Source organism: Ascaphus truei, chromosome 2, assembly GCF_040206685.1.
Source record: "Ascaphus truei isolate aAscTru1 chromosome 2, aAscTru1.hap1, whole genome shotgun sequence".
Classification (NCBI taxonomy): Eukaryota; Metazoa; Chordata; class Amphibia; order Anura; family Ascaphidae; genus Ascaphus; species Ascaphus truei.
Genome location: NC_134484.1, coordinates 329,811,975 through 329,832,258, shown reverse-complemented (window position 1 = coordinate 329,832,258; position 20,284 = coordinate 329,811,975). Strand labels below are relative to the sequence as shown.

At 50.8% G+C, this 20,284-nt stretch overlaps 1 protein-coding gene across 2 annotated transcripts in view; it reads left to right on the top strand.

Annotated features, from left to right (window-relative positions):
- The first annotated feature begins 211 nt into the window (after window positions 1-211).
- The window catches only part of MATCAP2 (microtubule associated tyrosine carboxypeptidase 2), an 82,968-nt gene continuing 62,895 nt past the window's right edge, over window positions 212-20,284 (top strand). For both annotated transcript variants that reach the window (XM_075586624.1, XM_075586622.1), the window contains exon 1: window positions 212-560. The gene's annotated coding sequence lies outside the window, so the exon portion shown is untranslated. The remainder of the gene's footprint in view (window positions 561-20,284) is intronic.

The following is a 20,284-nucleotide window of genomic DNA, read 5'->3' as shown; positions in this document are numbered from 1 at the left end:
GTCACTACTTGATAATAGCTGTCATGTTTTTGAGCAATATTCACCCAAGCATTTATTAGTTTACTTACCTTCAGGCTGCGGCAGGGAGATTGTGAGCTGGTGAGCAGGCATCAGGGGCTGCAGACCACATGTTGCCAGGCAACCAATAGGGTTGCTGCATTTATAACAGTTAGAACAGTGATAACAGTTAGGGCAGTTGGTTAGTCGGGAGCAGGACAGCAAAAGGATAGGGAACGTCCAGGGAGAAGTGCTCCGCTGAACTAGGCCAGAGTATCCCCCTTTCAGGACCCGACCATCTCTAGCTTGTGGTGCTATAGGGAATGCCTCCTCAGAATGGGACGCGCCCCTTAGCCTGTTAGTGCTAGTACCCTTGTACTGGTGACGGACGCACGCAGTGTGTGGCCTGCGTCAGGGATCAGACCAGGCCCTCATCTTAGAGACTATCTAAAGGTAGGACGCTACGGATGGAGGCCACCCCACATGGAGGCAGATCTTCGGTGGAACAGGCTGACCGTTTCTTGGCCTAACTCAGCGACCCCCAGGGCTGGAGCTCCGGGCAGGTATTTTCCACAAGTGCACCAACACATCATGGGGCAGCGCTGTCTCACACTTGGGGTGGGATAGGCCTTCATTGCCTGGACACTGGTGCCCCTGCACCCAATTACTGTGGGGAATACACCGTGGGTCCGTATATGGTATACTGTATATATATATATATTGTGTGTTCATGGTTATTGTTTAGTACCTTCCAGTAAATACTGTTACCCATACTTTGTGTGTGTATTACTGAGTATATTGTCTTGGGAGGGGCCATCCTACTACATAAGGATCCCTCTCAGGTGGAGGTGCTGTTAGTAGATATTGATACACACACCCCAGGCTCCCCGTGGCGGAGGATCAGGCCTCCTGTTTGCCCCGCAGGTATTAGCAGCACACATAATCGCCCTGACACCGGGGAACGTGGGCTATATTTGTATGTTGTGTGAAAGCGCCGCCTAATATGACTTTTTTGGTGTTGTGTATCTGTTGAGCACAGATGTTAACAGCAACCTCCGACTTCACGTTTTTAAACGACGCAAAGAAAAAGAATCCAGTGGCAGTTTTAAATGCGTAGTGTGAAATCCCAATATAACATTACACTAATACACTTCTACCCTAACTGCTTCAATAACAAACCCCAAAATGACTTACTGACACGAGCGGAGCAAAGTTGATCCAAAGTACATTAATACATTGCCACAAAGTTGAATTTACATACGTACTTAGCTGTTAAGTTATTAGAGCCTTGGCATTGTAACAGACTTATGTATGTCTGTCACTGTATAAGACACTAAGGGGAACTACAGTAAATCTCAGGTGCCTGGTAAAAGCTAGTAAGAGACTGTTTAGTTAGAGCAGTGGTACTCAAGCTTTGTTACATTGTGCACCCCCTGCTAGAAAATATTTGTTACACAACCCGTAATTAATAAATCTTATTGACTACTCAGACTATTGCTAACAAAACAGTTTCACCGATCCCAGATAATATAGTGTCTGAAGCTTGTGAGAGGGACACACGTTTAATAAGGCCCCAAGCTGCACCTCAGTGTGTGCAGACAGCATGGGTGAATCACTCTGGGGGTTCCAAAGTCACACACCACAGTGCCTTGCTGCAGTGGATTCAAAGAATTGTGGGTAGCGAGTTTTGAAGCTCCTCCTGTAATTGACAGCTTTATCACCCAGGCTAAGGTGCAGTTTTGGGCCTTACTAATGTAACCCCCCCCCCCTTCTAAAGGGTTACTAGCAGTGGTACTGTTTTCAAGGCACCAACCTGGGTTGCTATGGGATCCAGACATCACGCAGGGTTATTTAAGGAGAAGGGACTGTTCTAGAAGGTTAGATTCCAGGAGGACAAGGGGAGAGGAGCCTCAGGGAGAGTAGACACCCATGTTCTAAAGGTAATAGTATAGACTAGGCCCCTCTACTTTATTATGTTATAGACCGCAATAGTAACCTTCTTAGTCAGGATCCCTAGAGAAGACTAAGGGAGTCCACGACAGTTGTTAAGTGAAATGGCATGTGAGGGCCTCGGTAACGAGGATTCCTGGATGCTGGCAGATCGGCTCTAACCGCGGATCGGCATTCACATTCCTCTCAGGCTGAAGTGGAAGTGGCAGTTACCATAAGGCCAAGGTATTAGGTTACCTGTACAGGGCCTGCTAGGGTCCCCAAGGGGCCTAGTATTACTGAGAAAATGAGGAGAGATGTCCCTGACCAATAAGGAGTGGGGGGGGGGGTCTTGGCACAGTGAAGAACCCACATGTACCCCCATTCAAGTGTTAAGAGTGGGCACTGATGGAAGAACCGTTTTCATGTATATCTCATGTAAAATACAGTGCAACGTTATCAATATATGAATAAGCATTCCCTGTGTTAGGGGACAAGAATAAATGACAACTGCACTATAAAAGTTCCTGGTGCCCATTATTATACAACCTTGCTACCTCATCGCCCAGTCGCCTGAATCCAGCGCCTGAGTCATGGTAACCCATGCAGAACACACCGATGTAACTTCCCTAGGAAGCCAGGCAGGGGGTGTTACACTAAGTGCACACTCCCCCATAGGTTCAAGAACCCACTATGCTGCCTGGGATCTGCCATTACAGATTTTGGGTGGGGGAGGGGAGAATCCCACTACACGAACCCCTAGGCTTTTGCAAACCACATTTGGAATCACTCACTTAACTTAATTTTCTTGTGGAAGTCCCTCTGATTATGTGTGTGCTGGCAGCCATCTTGGGAGTGTGAGATATCTGTGAAAGAGCGCTGTCGAAGGACCTGATTGCTGTGGGGTCGCTGAGCTAAAGAGTTGCCTGTTCCAAGTTCCTCCATCTGTGAGCTGCAGAAATAGAGTGCTAAGTGTTCTCAACACTGAAAATGGACTGCTGGAACCTGTAAGGAGGCCCCTGTGAGCTGAGGGCTGTAATTCAGCAAGGGAGCAAATGTGACCCTGGTTTTGGCTCTGCAAGGGACTTATGATCCAGCTAGTGAGAGACTGCAGAAAGCAACTATAACTCTGGTTCCTGCTCTATTTGTTCACACAACTTAACATAAGGTATATACCTCTAGCGGTGACACCGATGCTCTCTCCTGCCACCCTGCTCTGGGAGCCCCATCAAAGGGAGGGACTGCCATGGTGACAGCTCAAGTTAATGTCCTTCCTATAAACCAATCTCCTATCAATCTTCAAGATGCTCAGAAGGCAGACATAGACAGTGAGACCTATCAACTCTGAAGAAGTGGAAGTAAGAAGGCTGCATAGAGTTTCCAGTGGAGGCCTAGAGACATTCCCAATGAAAAAGCTGTGATATAGGGCTAGAACTGTGCATATACCAAGGGTTGCTTGCAAGTGCTCAGGGGCTGGGGGATGGCCTGGTTTCACTCAAATCGACATTTCCCCAGGTGACAAAATCTGTGATCTTGAGAATGCTACATGTGAAAGACTGCAATACACCTAGGGGTAGAAAAGAATCCCCAAAATGTCTGGGGACAGTATTATTGGCCCACCTGGTGCAGGGTAGTAAGGAATTGGTGTTACACATGGAAGTATGTGGTGACAAGTACCACACAGGCTCCCATGGTATGTTTCCAAACGAGTCCCCCCATACAACGAGAAGCCCAGGATATACTAGGACTCCTACTGTAGCAACCACCCAAAATGGGAATAAGTATATCATGTAGTGGTTTATTATTTCTCCAAATGTGCTCAGACATACAGTAACCTTTACCAGGTCAGGAGGCCCGACAGTAGCCGAATTTATATGTCCCCACAAGGTACCTAGATCTTTACATTCTAAACGAGGGATTCATAAAACTCGAGCCATCTGTAACACCCTTAGTCCAATGGGCTTGTTGAGTGATTAAATCCATCATCCTAGCCATTCTGGCCTCATTTATACAAGAAAATGCTCCCCTATAGTATTATCATATATAGAAGCAGTATCCAGGCATCAACCAATTCTCCCCGTTTATGGTGTTGTATGGGAGAGTGTACTCCGACCTGGCAGGTTATGTAACCCAGTTGGCAGAGTATTTGTGCTCTATAAGAGAGACTGTAAAACACCACCAAGCCCAAGCTACTCAATGGCAGGAGAAATATTATGATATAGAGGTGACTGCTCAGGTATGTGATCCCAGGGAACTAGAATGAGTACGGACATATGATAGGAAAAAAGGACAGTATTCCAAACTCCAGCCTAAATATAGGGGCCCATATAATATTGTCCATAAATTGTCCAGGTCTGTGACCTGTCAACAGGACAGACTTCTGTAGTACATTACAACTAATACACAGGTAATAAAGATGCACATGTTCCTTTTAGATGACAATCCAGAACCATCAGATCCCAGCCGTTGGTTGGGGACTACGCGCCAGACCAGCTGAACCTAGAGAATAGCCAGAGTGGGGGTATGATCCCTAGTACAGTGGAGATGAGGAACTTGTGATTTATAGAGCAACAGCTCCATTAGCCTCTGGAGATCCAGAGCCAATGCAGGCAGCTAAAAATGCAAGTTGTGTGTGCTGGCAGCTATCTCTGGAGTGTGAGAGACCTGTGAAATTGTAAGGATTATGGAGACACGCCGTTCACGGCGTGCCTCCCACTTACCTGCTGCCTCGCCTGACATCATCCTGACTCGCAGGGACGCCGGAGAGAGGCGCGCGAGCCCCTGCACTGTGCGCGCGCGCACACGTTCTTCTCTCTCTTCTGCCCTCGGATCAGGGCGTGGGGGTGCGCACGCAGCCGCAGGCGCTGCTACACAGAGGCGCGGCCACACGGAGGCGCAACCGCCTCTTAAAGGTACAGGTCCCAAGACTGTTGCTGCTATTGAATGCAGCCAGATTGCTGCCCTTTATGCCTCATCTCCTGGGACTCATAAGGGACCTATCCCTGCTACAGCTGGCTCCTTCTACACACCCCTTTATGGATGCAATCCTATTGGACCCTCACTCCTTTATATACCTGCCAAAATCACTGGTTCTTTGGTTGAGCATAGTACCAGTTGTCCTTACCATTCTCTGCCTCCCTAGTTCTATTTTTACAGATCTCCTCGTGTATCAAACCGGCTTCCGCTACGTCTTCCTGTACCTCTGGCATCCCGAACTCGGCACACGGCAATTCGACTCTCCGCATCTCTGGCATCCCGACCCTGGCTTACGGTAAACGACAACGTCCCTCTCTCTAACCCTGGATTTGGCAAACGGCACTCTCTACCAACCGTACCTCTCCTGCCCCGATCCGGAATCCCCGACCAATCTACTTTCAAGACGTGTCCTCGTGGCTGTGGGTGGTGTTCCTACCTTCCCACCTCAGCACCGTGGTCCCGTCTCGTTTGTGGTGAGCACATCCTAACATTATGCTCAACCCAACAAACATGGACCAAGCTGAGGTGGAGCGGACTTTAAATGCCCATTCTGCTCTGTTTACCAGATTAGAGACTTATTTGGAGCAATCCGATAGACGCTTGGATACCATGCAGCAAAGCCTCCACTCTCTTACTCTTCAGGTCCGAACCCTCACTCGGCAATCTCCTCTCGTGGCACCTACTGCACAGCCTAACCCTTTTTCGTTATCTCCGTTCACTCCGGAACCACGTATTCCGCCACCAAGACATTATGCGGGGGATCCTCAAGGATGTCGGGGATTCATTAACCAATGTCTTGTACAATTTAGGCTCTCTCCCTCTCGCTTTGTGTCTTCTGTCTCCAGGGTCGGCTACATCTACTCCCTTCTCACCGACCAGGCACTGGCGTGGGCCTCTCCCATCTGGGAGCAACAGGGGGCGCTCACACAGGACATCGATCTCTTCGTTGAGGAATTCCGAAGAGTTTTTGACACACCAGCACGAAAGTTAACAGCAGCTTCTGCTCTTCACCACATTAACCAGGGAGACCGTTCGGTTGCTGTATATGCGGTTGAATTTCGCACTCTTGCTGCTGAAACAGGTTGGAACGATGACGCCCTATCTTCCGCGTTCTGGCAAGGATTATCGGAGACCCTAAAGGACGAGCTCGCCGCACGAGATCGTCCTACTAACCTAGAGGACTTAATCGCTCTGGCTATTCGGGTGGATCAACGCCTGCTGGAACGTAAATATGAACGTTCTCATTATCGTTTAAGGGTTCCAAGAACTCTTGCACCCTCCTTCGTGGCTCCGTCACCTTCTTCCGGGGACATTCCTGAACCCATGCAGTTGGGGGGCAACCGACTATCTCCGGCTGAGAAGTTACGTAGGCACACGGCCGGTCTTTGCATGTACTGTGGCAATTCCACTCACGCCGTGGCCCAGTGTCCCCTTAAACCGGGAAACGCCAGCTCCCACTGAGATCCGGGAGAGTTTCATTGGGAATACTGACCCCTTCTTCCATCCTCCAAAACATCCTTCCCACCAGGATAGTCTTACCTATAATACTGTCTGGAGAGGGGTTCCACACCCGGGCACGGGCGTTCATTGATTCCGGTTCGGCAGGTAATTTCATTGATGAAACTTTTGCTAGACAGAACAATATCCCTTTTGTCAACAAGGAGACGCCTGTAGGTCTGGAGGCCATCGATGGTCGACCTCTTAAGCCAGCATTTATCACGCTTCAGACAGTACCTCTCCTACTGCAGTTCGTGGACGTCCATACGGAGATCATTACTCTCGATGTCATCCACACGCCCTCTGCTGAGTTGATTTTGGGTCTTCCCTGGCTTCAACTTCATAATCCTCGCATCGACTGGACGGATCGGGAACCGGTTCAGTGGGCTCCTTCTTGTGCCAAGACATGTACCAGGGTTTTCCAGAGGATTGGAGGAGTGTCTACCATATCCGAGAAGATCAACTCCTTACCTTCTGTGTACTGGGATTTCCGTGACGTATTTGACAAAGCACGGTCTGAGGTACTACCGCCGCACCGCCCGTTTGATTGTCCCATTGACTTACTTCCTGGCGCACCTCTTCCCAGGGGAAGATCTTATCCTCTCTCTCTCCCAGAGACAAAGGCTATGAACACCTACATTGCCGAGAACTTGGAGAGGGGTTTCATCAGGAAGTCTTCCTCCCCGGTCGGAGCAGGTTTTTTCTTTGTCAAGAAGAAGGACGGATCTCTCCGTCCATGCATAGACTATCGGGGTTTGAATAATATCACTCGCAAAAATCGCTATCCCCTGCCTTTGATTCCTGAATTATTCGACCGCCTCCAGGGAGCAACCATCTTTTCTAAATTGGATCTGAGAGGTGCCTACAATTTAGTAAGGATACGAGAGGGGGACGAGTGGAAGACTGCTTTCAACACCCATGACGGCCACTACGAGTATCTTGTTATGCCTTTCGGGTTGTGCAATGCACCAGCAGTTTTCCAGGATTTTGTCAATGAGATCTTTCGGGACATTCTCAACACTTTTCTTATTGTTTATTTAGATGACATCCTCATCTTTTCTAAGACCGCTCAAGATCATATTAAACACGTTCAACAAGTACTATTACGTTTACGGGAGAACCATCTTTTTGCGAAATTGGAGAAGTGCCAGTTCCACCTTAAATCCGTGGCATTCTTGGGTTACGTTATCTCGGATTCCGGTTTCAAAATGGATCCGGAGAAACTTAAAGCTATCTTGGAGTGGCCTCTTCCGACTACTCTCAAAGCCGTGCAACGCTTTTTAGGTTTTGCGAATTATTATCGACGGTTCATCCGCAATTTTTCTGATACCGTATCCCCCATAACCGCCCTCACCAAGAAAGGGGCAGATCCGTCATCATGGTCAGGGACCGCTAAAGAAGCGTTTGAGAGTCTCAAGAAGGCTTTTGTGTCTGCTCCCATCCTCACCCACCCAGATCCTGGACTCCCGTTCACCTTGGAGGTAGATGCCTCGGACATTGGGGCCGGGGCTGTTCTGTCCCAGAGAACTTCTCCGTTAGCCAGACTGCATCCCTGTGCTTTTTTTTCTAAGAAATTCTCTTCCGCTGAACAGAATTATGATGTCGGAAATAGGGAGCTTTTGGCGATCAAATTGGCGTTGGTAGAGTGGAGACATTTCTTAGAGGGTACCGAGACACCTATACCCATCCTTACGGACCATAAGAACCTCCTTTACCTGGAGGGGGCACGTCGGTTGAATGCTCGACAAGCCCGCTGGGCTTTGTTTTTTTCACGATTTAATTTTCTTATTTCTTTTATTCCTGGCTCCAAGAACCTTAAGGCGGACGCTTTATCTCGACAATTTCTTGCGGATGACCGGTCCGAGGAACAGCTTGAGTCTATTATCCCCTCTAGTTGTATCTTGTCTGCCAACTCCTTTGAGGTCATGAGCAAAATTCAGTAGGAACAGTCACAGACTCCGAGGGGACTCAAGGTTCCGGAGGGAAGACTCTACACGGCATCTCAACACCGCAAGAAGGTTCTCGAGTGGTGTCATTCGTCTAAATCAGCAGGACACCCAGGGATACGGAAGACCAACGATCTAGTTCAACGTACCTTCTGGTGGCCAGAGAGGGCTAAAGACGTAGAGGAGTTTGTCAAAGCATGTAGCATTTGCGCTCGTAACAAGGTACCTCGTGTCAGACCCGCTGGTCTACTCCTTCCATTACCCATTCCAGATCGTCCCTGGAGTCATATCTCTATGGATTTCATTGTGGAACTTCCAGAATCCAAAGGGAAGAATACTATTTTAGTGGTCATTGATCGATTTTCCAAGCAGACGCACCTTGTTCCTTTGAGGGGTCTTCCAAATTCCCCCAGGCTGGCAGATGTGTTTATTCAGGAGATTTTTCGCCTTCACGGAGTTCCTTCTACCATTGTCTCTGACCGGGGCTCGCAATTCGTGTCAAAATTTTGGCGTGCCTTTTCCAAAAGGTTGGGAATCGCTCTTCACTTCTCCTCAGGATACCATCCACAGACCAATGGGCAAACGGAGAGAGTCAATCAAAGCTTAGAACAATATCTCCGATGCTTCATCACGGATACTCAGGAGGACTGGGTGGATCTACTTCCTTGGGCCGAGTTTGTCTTGAACTCTCTCCGCAACGACTCTACCCAAGAATCTCCGTTCTTTATAAATTATGGATTCCATCCTTCCCGGTTACCCTTCTCTTCACTACCATCTGGGGTGCCAGCAGTGGACAAACACGTCTCTCACCTAAAGGTTTTGTGGTCTAAGATACAGGAGAACTTGAGGGTAGCTACAGGGAGACAGAAACTCCAAGCAGATCGCCTTCGACGACAAGTGCCGGAGTTCGTTCCAGGGGACACGGTGTGGCTTTCATCTAGGAATATCCGGTTGAAGGTTCCTACCATGAAGCTTGCTCCCAAGTTCCTCGGTCCCTTTCCCGTGGTTAGGAGGATTAACCCTGTGGCTTACGAACTACGCCTTCCACCTTCTATGAAGATTTCACCAGTTTTTCATGTATCTTTACTCAAACCAGTGTTTCGCAGCCCTCGCTTTTCCAAGAAAACTTCTTCTCCACCTCCGATTATGATTTCGGGTCAACAGGAGTACGAGGTCCAGTTTGTCCTGGATTCAAGAAATTCCAGAGGAGGAGTACAATACCTGGTTCACTGGAGGGGGTTCGGTCCAGAGGAACGTTCTTGGATTCCTTACCGGGATCTTCACGCACCTCAACTTCTACGGGCTTTTCATCGAAGAAACCCTTCCAAGCCTTATCATGGTCGCCCGGAGGTCGCCCCTGAAGGGGGGGGTACTGTAAGGATTATGGAGACACGCCGTTCACGGCGTGCCTCCCACTTACCTGCTGCCTCGCCTGACATCATCCTGACTCGCAGGGACGCCGGAGAGAGGCGCGCGAGCCCCTGCACTGTGCGCGCGCGCACACGTTCTTCTCTCTCTTCTGCCCTCGGATCAGGGCGTGGGGGTGCGCACGCAGCCGCAGGCGCTGCTACACAGAGGCGCGACCACACGGAGGCGCAACCGCCTCTTAAAGGTACAGGTCCCAAGACTGTTGCTGCTATTGAATGCAGCCAGATTGCTGCCCTTTATGCCTCATCTCCTGGGACTCATAAGGGACCTATCCCTGCTACAGCTGGCTCCTTCTACACACCCCTTTATGGATGCAATCCTATTGGACCCTCACTCCTTTATATACCTGCCAAAATCACTGGTTCTTTGGTTGAGCATAGTACCAGTTGTCCTTACCATTCTCTGCCTCCCTAGTTCTATTTTTACAGATCTCCTCGTGTATCAAACCGGCTTCCGCTACGTCTTCCTGTACCTCTGGCATCCCGAACTCGGCACACGGCAATTCGACTCTCCGCATCTCTGGCATCCCGACCCTGGCTTACGGTAAACGACAACGTCCCTCTCTCTAACCCTGGATTTGGCAAACGGCACTCTCTACCAACCGTACCTCTCCTGCCCCGATCCGGAATCCCCGACCAATCTACTTTCAAGACGTGTCCTCGTGGCTGTGGGTGGTGTTCCTACCTTCCCACCTCAGCACCGTGGTCCCGTCTCGTTTGTGGTGAGCACATCCTAACAGAAATAGAGCTGCTGGAGGCCCTGATTGTTCTTGGGATCTGGGAGCTAAAGAGTCCGCCCTTCCAAAACCCTCCATTTGTGAGCTGCAGAGTAGAGATGGACGAATTTTTGGGGCGAATTTGAATCTGCCTCGGATTGGCCTGTTCCTTTGGCCAGGGGATTTTCGCCAATCAGTCCTAAAGCATGACAATGCTTTTACTAGCCACTAAGGTGGCCAAGGGGGGAAGGTTGTTTAGTTTTATGTTAATATTAACCACTTTATAATCCTTTCTAGTCAGTCATGAAAACCCATGACTAGTTGACCCATGGGCTACTAAGGGGTTAATATGTGTAACATGGTAAGTCTATTCTGCCTGTCTTTCCCCCTGCTATGTAAGTCCCTAATAAGTTCAGGGCATTAACAGGTTAATCAGTGGGCTTTTGTCCCCCCTGCAGGCTCCTCTGTGATGGACAGAGGTGAGGTGGTGACTCATGGCCTGGGTAAGCCTATCGGTATAGGTCTAGATCCTGAGCCCGCCCCCTCTGAATCCTAATCAGGGGAGTATCCCAAATTTAGTGCAGTCTTGCTCTGGAGAGAAAGGAGAGAGGACAAGCTGGCCCACTCCAGGTACAGGCCTGAGGAATATCAAGACTCATTGCCCTTATTATCGGGGTAGGCACCCTCTAGAAGTCTGGGACTTCAAAGCCTATACAGCACTGTAAGAAGAGTTGCAGTGGCTGTCTAATATGCTGATAATAAAGGATCCTGATTCTACTATATCCCCCTGTCTGTGTCAGTCATTGGACAGGGGGGGAGAAGGATGCCGTGGTGAGGGCTGATAGTACCGAGTACCGAGAAGAACTACAATAATTGAACCCAAAAGCCTGTCCTGGTCTCCATAACAACTCAGACCGCTCAAGATCTCCTGCTCCCTACGGGTCTTGCACCACACTAATAATGTAGACTGTAGAATCTCCCAGAAAAGGGGGGAAACAGGGCTACATATTTACTGTAATTTATTTTAATTACTATTTCATAATCTACTTCAGGTTGTTTTAGCTTATCTTGCCTATGTATATAATGGACAATATAGTGATCATTATATACATAGGAAAGACAGGGCTAGTGACAGCGTGCACTAGGTGATAAAATATAAAACATTTTTATATAGCTTTGAAGCAGGGGGTCTCCGGAGCTGAACCCAATTCATTTTCGCTCCGGGGACCTCTCTTTAGTTTAAATGTCCTGGTCATGGCTTCCTATTGGCTCTCAGCAGTGAAAATTGACTATCTGGAATCATCTGTAAGGAGACCTCCTGGGCTGGGTTGAGGGCTGTGGCCCTGCAAGGAATCAACTGTGTGACCATGGTTCCTGCTCTGCTGGGATTCATGCCCGAGCTAGTGAGAGACTGTAGGAGATATGAAACATCCTACTCTTTCCTGCAATCCTTTTCAAGAAACCTAAACAGTAACAATTGTGTGGTGACCCGCCAGGACTCTACTGTCATGTTTTTTAACCAATAAATACTTTTTTTTATGGTCACATAATCCAACTTTTGCTTCATTTGGCTGTGCACCGGTCTTTTTCCACCTCGTGGATACCTCCTACCTAAACAGTAAGTCTGGTGGATGCTCCATGTTTTTCTGGCTCCAAGTTCATCTAAGTGCAAAAGGCCTACAACTGTACATTTTCTGTAGACCTACATAGTATATGACTAAGCTGGCCAGCAATTACACTGGGACATAAGAGCTTGACGTGTGTTCTGGAGGATATAACTAAGGCTGCTGGCGCTGAGCGTGCTGTGCGCTCGACGCTTTTACTTCTTGTACTCTTTATGTTGATGTCCCCGCTCACGAGGCGCTTGTGCGCGGCCACGCACGCTCTCCAAAGCTTGGCACTTGAGGAGACAAAAAAAAGTTTGAAGCGCGCACAACATGTCCCCAATTTCCCCCACACGCACACTTGCAAAATAGACATGACACCCGGCGCTCATGCTTAGAGAGTTGGTGACGTCACCGCTCTCAAGCATGAGCACGGTCAGCGCCAGCGGGGACGCAGCCTAAGGCCGCGTTCCCAGTAATTACTACAGCGCACGTCTCGGCGTGTGCTGTGCGATTAAACTCCGCCCCCCAGTACCTCCGGTCCTAGTTGCTGCCCTGACGCGCAATTTCCTCCTGCTCTGCACGACAGCTTTTCAGGGCAGCAGGGGAAATTTAATTTACTCCTAGCGACGAGGGCGAACCAGCCGCGTGACGTGATGGCCACGCCCCCGCAAATCCCCGACCACGCCCCCTCCCGTCGCAAGCTCCCTCTCAGACCGCAGATCGCGGTTAGCGCTGTGCACGCGCTGCCCCCCTCAACCCCCCCCCCCCCCCCGCCGGGCGCGCGTGTCACAGTGATCACTGGGACCGCAGCCTTATGTTCCATATTATAAAAGCAAAATGACTGCTGGCATTGTTTTATCACATTGCTTTCTGTATTATGTTTGTAAGACCAACACCTTTACCCTTTCCTACGTTTTTCACTTAGATCGTAAACTCTTCAGGGCAGGAACTCCTTTTTCCTAAAGTCACTTTTATGTCTCTAGCGCTTATTCCTATTATGTCACGTATATTACTACTGTGCATCGCTATGGACATGGATGGAGCTATATAAATAAAGATATATATTCATACACACATGCATAAAACATCCATTCTTATATGATCACCCTTTTGTGGGCTATTTTGTACCAGCAAGAGGGAAGAGCCCTCTAGTGCTATACTAGCCACACTGCATTCAGCTGCATGGCTATATATCCCTTCACACAGAGGAACACTCATCCGTCCCCCACACAAAGCAACAATTGTATGGTCAGTCCTGGACAGTGATCAGACTTAAAACAGCAATCCAGCTCAAAACGGTGCTATTTACAGCTCCAGGAGCCCCCTCAATCAGTGACACACCTCTGCAGCCTTGTTGTTGTTCCTGGAGAAGTATTCTTGTTTGAGCGATTAAAGTCATAATATTTTGAGAACTTTGAGTTTGTGGAGCAGTGATTTCCCACAAGTGTTCCTGTGCATTACTGACGGGACTCTGAGGGCTGATCGTTGAACAGCTGCTTGCTGTCTGGCTGCACTCTCTCCTGCCGGTCTCACAAGGTTCCTGTATTTTACTGGCAGGACTTTGATCTATCACCCTGTTCTGTGACTGCCATCTCTTCATGCTGCACTGGCTGATTAATCATTACACCCCTGACTACTGCAAATCATTATGCAGGACTAGGATTTTCTGGAGGTGGTTGGTATGCAGCTCATGCAGTGCTGTGATTTTTTTTTTGCTTGCAAACAGGACTGTTTTTTTGCCTATAAAATCTTGGGACTATTTACCTCTGGTCTCCCAATATCTGATTGAGATGCAAGGTTTCTATACACTTATAAACCTTGTTACCTGGCTAGGCAGTTTTTTGTTTTTTGTGTGTGTGTATATTTCTCCGTTTATCATACTTGTATTTGAACTTACCACCTACTATTTCAATATTCTAGGACAGCGTTTCCCAAATGGTGGGTCGCAGCGAGGCTGGCCGCGCGGTGTCTCCCGCCCCCCCTGCTCAATTTAAAAAAAATGGCGGTGATTCCCCCCGAGGTCCTGCGCGCTTGCGCAGGGCCTGCTCCCTTCCTCCCCCCCGCTCCCAACGTGGGACGTAGGAGGAAGTACCAGCTCCTCTGCGGGCCGCACGTTACGTGGGACGGAGGGGGAAGTACAAGCTCCTTATGCAGCCCGCTCCCCCCCGCGGCCAGCTTCCCGAGCTCACCTCCCGTGGCACCCCCTCCCGAGCCCACCTCCCGTGCCCCCAAGCCCACCTCCCGTCCCGGGCAGCAGGGGATATCAGGGGCAGCAGGGGAAAGCGTCCGGCGGCAGGGTAAGTCACCCCACCCAGTCACTGCCACCCACCCAAGTGCCCCTGGCCCCCTACCAACCACCCACCCAAGTGCCCCTGGCCCCCTACCAACCACCCACCCAAGTGCCCCTGGCTCCCTCCCACCCACCCACCCACCCAAGTGCCCCTGGCTCCCGAAAAAGTGCCCCTGGCCCCCCTCCCTCCAAACCCAAGTGCCCCTGGCCCCCACCCACCCACCCACCCAAGTGCCCCTGGCTCCCTCCCACCCACCCACGTGCCCCTGGCTCCCTCCCACCCACCCACGTGCCCCTGGCTCCCACCCACCCACCCACCCACGTGCCCCTGGCTCCCACCCACCCACCCACCCAAGTGCCCCTGGCTCCCTCCCACCAACCCACCCAAGTGCCCCTGGCTCCCTCCCACCCACCCACCCAAGTGCCCCTGGCTCCCTCCCTCCAACCCACGTGCCCCTGGCTCCCTACCTCCCACCCACCAACTCACCCAAGTGCCCCTGGCCCCCTCCCACCCACCCACGTGCCCCTGGCTCCCTCCCACCCACCCACCCACGTGCCCCTGGCTCCCTCCCTCCCACCCACCCACGTGCCCCTGGCTCACCCACGTGCCCCTGGCTCCCTAACTCCCACCCACCAACTCACCCAAGTGCCCCTGGCCCCCTCCCACCCACTCACCCAAGTGCCCCTGGCCCCCTCCCACTCACCCAAGTGCCCCTGGCCCCCTCCCTAAAAATGCCCCAGGCCCCCTCCCACCCAACCCACTCACCCAAGTGCCCCTGGCCCCCTCCCACCCACTCACACAAGTGCCCCTGGCCCCCACGCACCCAAAGTGCCCCTGGCCCCCTCCCTCCCAGTGCCCCTGGCCCCCTCCCACCCACTCACCCAAGTGCCCCTGGCCCCCTCCCTCCCACCCACCCAAATGCCCCTGACCCCCTTCCACCCACGCAAGTGCCCCTGACCCCTCCCTCCCAGTGCCCCTGGCCCCCTCCCATGCACCCACCCACCCAAGTGCCCCTGGCTCCCTCCCACCAACCCACCCAAGTGCCCCTGGCTCCCTCCCACCCACCCACCCAAGTGCCCCTGGCTCCCTCCCTCCAACCCACGTGCCCCTGGCTCCCTACCTCCCACCCACCAACTCACCCAAGTGCCCCTGGCCCCCTCCCACCCACCCACGTGCCCCTGGCTCCCTCCCACCCACCCACCCACGTGCCCCTGGCTCCCTCCCTCCCACCCACCCACGTGCCCCTGGCTCACCCACGTGCCCCTGGCTCCCTAACTCCCACCCACCAACTCACCCAAGTGCCCCTGGCCCCCTCCCACCCACTCACCCAAGTGCCCCTGGCCCCCTCCCACTCACCCAAGTGCCCCTGGCCCCCTCCCTAAAAATGCCCCAGGCCCCCTCCCACCCAACCCACTCACCCAAGTGCCCCTGGCCCCCTCCCACCCACTCACACAAGTGCCCCTGGCCCCCACGCACCCAAAGTGCCCCTGGCCCCCTCCCTCCCAGTGCCCCTGGCCCCCTCCCACCCACTCACCCAAGTGCCCCTGGCCCCCTCCCTCCCACCCACCCAAATGCCCCTGACCCCCTTCCACCCACGCAAGTGCCCCTGACCCCTCCCTCCCAGTGCCCCTGGCCCCCTCCCATGCACCCACCCACCCAAGTGCCCCTGGCCCCCACGCACCCAAAGTGCCCCTGGCCCCCTCCCACCCACTCACCCAAGTGCCCCTGACCCCCTCCCACCCACCCAAGTGCCCCTGACCCCTCCCTCCCAGTGCCCCTGGCCCCCTCCGTCCCACGCACCCACCCACCCAAGTGCCCCTGGCCCCCTCCCACCCAAGTGCTCCTGGCCCCCTCCCACCCAAGTGCTCCTGGCCCCCTCCCTCCCAAGTGCCCCTGGCCCCCTCTCCAGTCACTCACATCCGTCATTGCCTGTAATTCACTGTTTGTGTCTGTGTGCGTATAGGGGAGAGCGAGTGTGTGTGAGTGTGTGTGTGTATCAGTGTGTGTGTGTGTGTATCAGTGTGTGTGTGTGTGTATCAGTGTGTGTATCAGAGGCTGTGTGTATGTATCAGTGTGTGTGTCAGTGGCTGCGTGTGTCAGTGGCTGCGTGTCTGTCAGTGGCTGCGTGTGTGTGTGTGTGTGTGTGTATCAGTGGCTGTGTGTGTGTGTGTGTATCAGTGGCTGTGTGTGTGTGTGTGTATCAGTGGCTGTGTGTGTGTGTATCAGTGGCTGTGTGTGTGTGTATCAGTGGCTGTGTGTGTATCTGTGCAGGCCCTATAGGCGATAAATTTTTTAGTGGGTCACGAAGGAGAAGTTCAAAAATAACCGGGTCACGGAAAAAAAAGTTTGGGAAACCCTGTCGTAGGAGACTTTGTATCCATATAGTCTGTTAGAAACATTATTCCCACACCAGGGTCATGTGTATTGGTTTTGTTCCACCAGTGTATTTTCTCTGCTTTACCAGCATTAAGGGTGTATACCGGTATGTTGCCTTTCACATCTGTGTATTCTGTTGTGTTTATACATACTGTCGGCAGACAGGCATCCATTTTTCAGGAGGGTCCCTGTGTGTCAAGGATTGGACTTCGGCTGAAGTGGATCCCAGTGGCAGGAACAGCAGGGAGCGAAGTAGGGGTCACAAGCAGAGATCAGAGGCAGGCAGCAGATAGCAAAGTCAGGTAACAAGCAGGGGTCCGAGGCAGGCGGCAGGTAGCGAAGTCAGGAAACAAGCAGAGGTCGGCAACGAGGAGACTGGAACAGGATGATAGCAATAGCTAGCACAGCAGTAAACACAGGAACCTTGCAGAAGCTAAAGAACCAGTATAAACAGGCAAGGAGGAACAGGAAAGGGAGGTTTATATAGGCAGGCTGAGAGGTGGAGCACAGGTGCAGAGGTGTCAGGTATCAGAGTCTGGAATGTTCCTTAGTTTAGCAGCAGCAATCCCGGGGGACAAGTTTAGGTACTGCAGGCTAGAACAAGACATTGAGAGTGGCAGCAGTCCTGGTGGCCAAGCATGGGTACAGCAGGCTAGAGAATATGACATTACTCCCCCCTCCCTTGCTAGGCTTGTCTGGATATCATCGGTGGAAAGCTTTGACTAGTTGCGGAGCATGTACAAAATCTTTGGGTTCCCAAGACCTCTCCTCTGGGCCATAGCCCCCCCAGTGAACCAGGTACTGTAGTTTCCCTCGGTGTAACCTGGAATCCAAAATTCTCTCCACAATGAATTCCTCTTCGTTATCCACGAGGACGGGTTCAAGGGGAGGAAGTCTCCGTCCAGGAAATGGGTTCTCACGGAAAGGTTTCAGCAGAGAAGAGTGAAACACAGGGTGTATTTTGATGGTCTCAGGAAGCTCTAATCTGAAGGACACTGGATTTATTAGTGCTGAGATGCGAAATGGCCCAATGTATTTTTGGCCCAATTTAATGGTTGGAACCTTTAGACGTAGATTTTTTGTAGAAAGCCAGACTTTATCCCCGACTTGAAATTCTGGGGAGGGTCTGTGGTGTTGGTCTGCTGCTCTTTTGTACTTTACTTGAGTCTCACGAAGTGTCTCTTTGAGGGTCTCCTGGATGTCTCGCAGAGTCTCCAGTTTCTCTGTAACTGCTGGAATGGGGCCCGAAGATGGAAAACGAGGAATAAAGGTTGGATGAAATCCATAATTTGAGAAAAAGGGGCTCTTCTGAGTCGATGAATGATGTGAGTTGTTGTATGAAAACTCAGCTAATGGTAGGAAATCAATCCAGTCATCCTGGAGATGACAAACAAAACATCGTAAGTATTGTTCCAAAGTCTGATTGGTCCTTTCTGTCTGGCCATTGGATTGTGGATGATAGCCAGACGATAAATTTAAACGAATTCCTAGAGAGGAACAGAAGGTCCTCCAAAATTTTGAAGTGAATTGTACCCCTCTATCGGATATGATCTCATCAGGAGCCCCGTGAAGCCGAAACACCTCTTTCACAATCAACTTGGCTGTCTGGTCTGCAGAAGGAAGATTCAGTGCTGCAATGAAGTGAGCCATCTTTGTAAGTCGATCCACCACTACCAGGATGGTATTATGTCCATTTGATCATGGCAGGTCAACAATAAAATCCATTGATATGGACCCCCAAGGACGAGTTGGAACCAGAAGAGGCTGCAGTAAACCCACAGGTGATGCTCGAGGGGTCTTGGTCCTAGCACAAGTCTCACAGGAGAGGACATAGTCTTTAACATCTTGTGCTAATTTAGGCCACCAAAAAGAGCGAGACAACAGTTCCTGTGTCTTGAGGACACCTGGGTGACCAGCGGGTCGGGAGTCGTGCATTAATTGGAGCACCTCTAATCTTACCTCCTTAGGGACGAACAGACGATCCTTACAGTTCCAGAGACCATCACATAGAAATAGTTCTGCTTCCGGAGGAGGGTTTTTAAGAAAAGAGTCATTTGAGTAGGCTCCCTTTATTCGTGTGAGGAGATCGGCAGAGAATGTGACGCCCAAAAAATTTCTTTTTGGAAGAATAGTTTCTTCTTGCTCTTTGTCTGAACTAGGATTCGGAAAGGACCGTGACAAGGCGTCGGCTTTCCCATTCTTGGAGCCAGGGCGGTATGAGATGTGGAACTGAAATCTTGCAAAGAAGAGAGCCCATCTGGCTTGTCGCGCAGACAGTCTCTTTGCGGATCGAATGAATTCTAAGTTCCTATGATCCGTAAAGACCGTAATTGGATGATTGGCCCCCTCCAGTAGATGTCTCCACTCAGAGAATGCAGCTTTTATAGCCAAGAGTTCTTTGTTTCCGATGTCATAATTTCGTTCAGCTGTTGACATTTGGTATGAATAAAAGGCACATGGATGAAGGAGCATCTTGGGTCCAATTCTTTGTGACAGAATGGCACCAACAGCGGAGTCGGATGCATCCACTTCCAAGATGAATGGTAATTCTGGATTTGGATGGATGAGGATAGGGGCAGATGTGAAGAGTGACTTCAATTGTTCGAATGCCGCATCCGCTTTAGGAGACCATTTGAAGGGGAATTCTTTCCGTGTGAGTTGGGTGATTGGAGCAATAATGCCAGAGAAATTTTTAATAAAACGTCTATAGAAATTGGCAAAACCCACAAATCTCTGAATGTCCTTTTCATTTCGAGGGATTGGCCATTCCACTACGGCTTGAATCTTGCCTGGGTCCATACTCAAACCCTTGGGAGAGATGATGTAACCGAGAAATTGCATGTTGGTCTTTTCAAATTCGTATTTTTCTAACTTGATACAATTTGTATTTACGGAGACGCTCAAGGACAATTCGGACATGTCTCTGATGATCCATGATGTTATCTGAGAAGACAAGGATGTCATCTAGGTATGCCACTACGAATTGGTCCAATAACTCTCGGAGGACATCATTAATTAAATGCTGGAAGGTAGCAGGGGCATTACAGAGTCCAAAAGGCATCACCAGATATTCATAGTGCCCATAACGGGTTCGGAAGGCTGTTTTCCATTCGTCACCGGGTCGAATGCGGACCAAATTATACGCTCCTCTGAGATCTAATTTGGTAAAGATTTTGGCTGACCGAATTCTTTCCAATAGTTCAGGTATCAGAGGTAATGGGTACCTGTTCTTCACCGTAATCTTATTTAGTTCCCGATAGTCAATGCAGGGGCGTAGAGAACCGTCTTTCTTTCCCACGAAGAAGAGCGCAGCGCCTGCTGGAGAAGTAGAGGGTCGGATAAAACCCTTTGATAGGTTCTCCTGTAGATAGTCATTGAGGACCTTCAATTCCGGTTCTGAGAGGGAATAAATTCTTCCAAACGGAATGGCAGCACCCGGTAATAATTCAATGGGACAGTCATAAGAGCGATGTGGGGGAAGCGTATCTGCGTTCTTCTTGTCACACACATCTAAAAAATCAG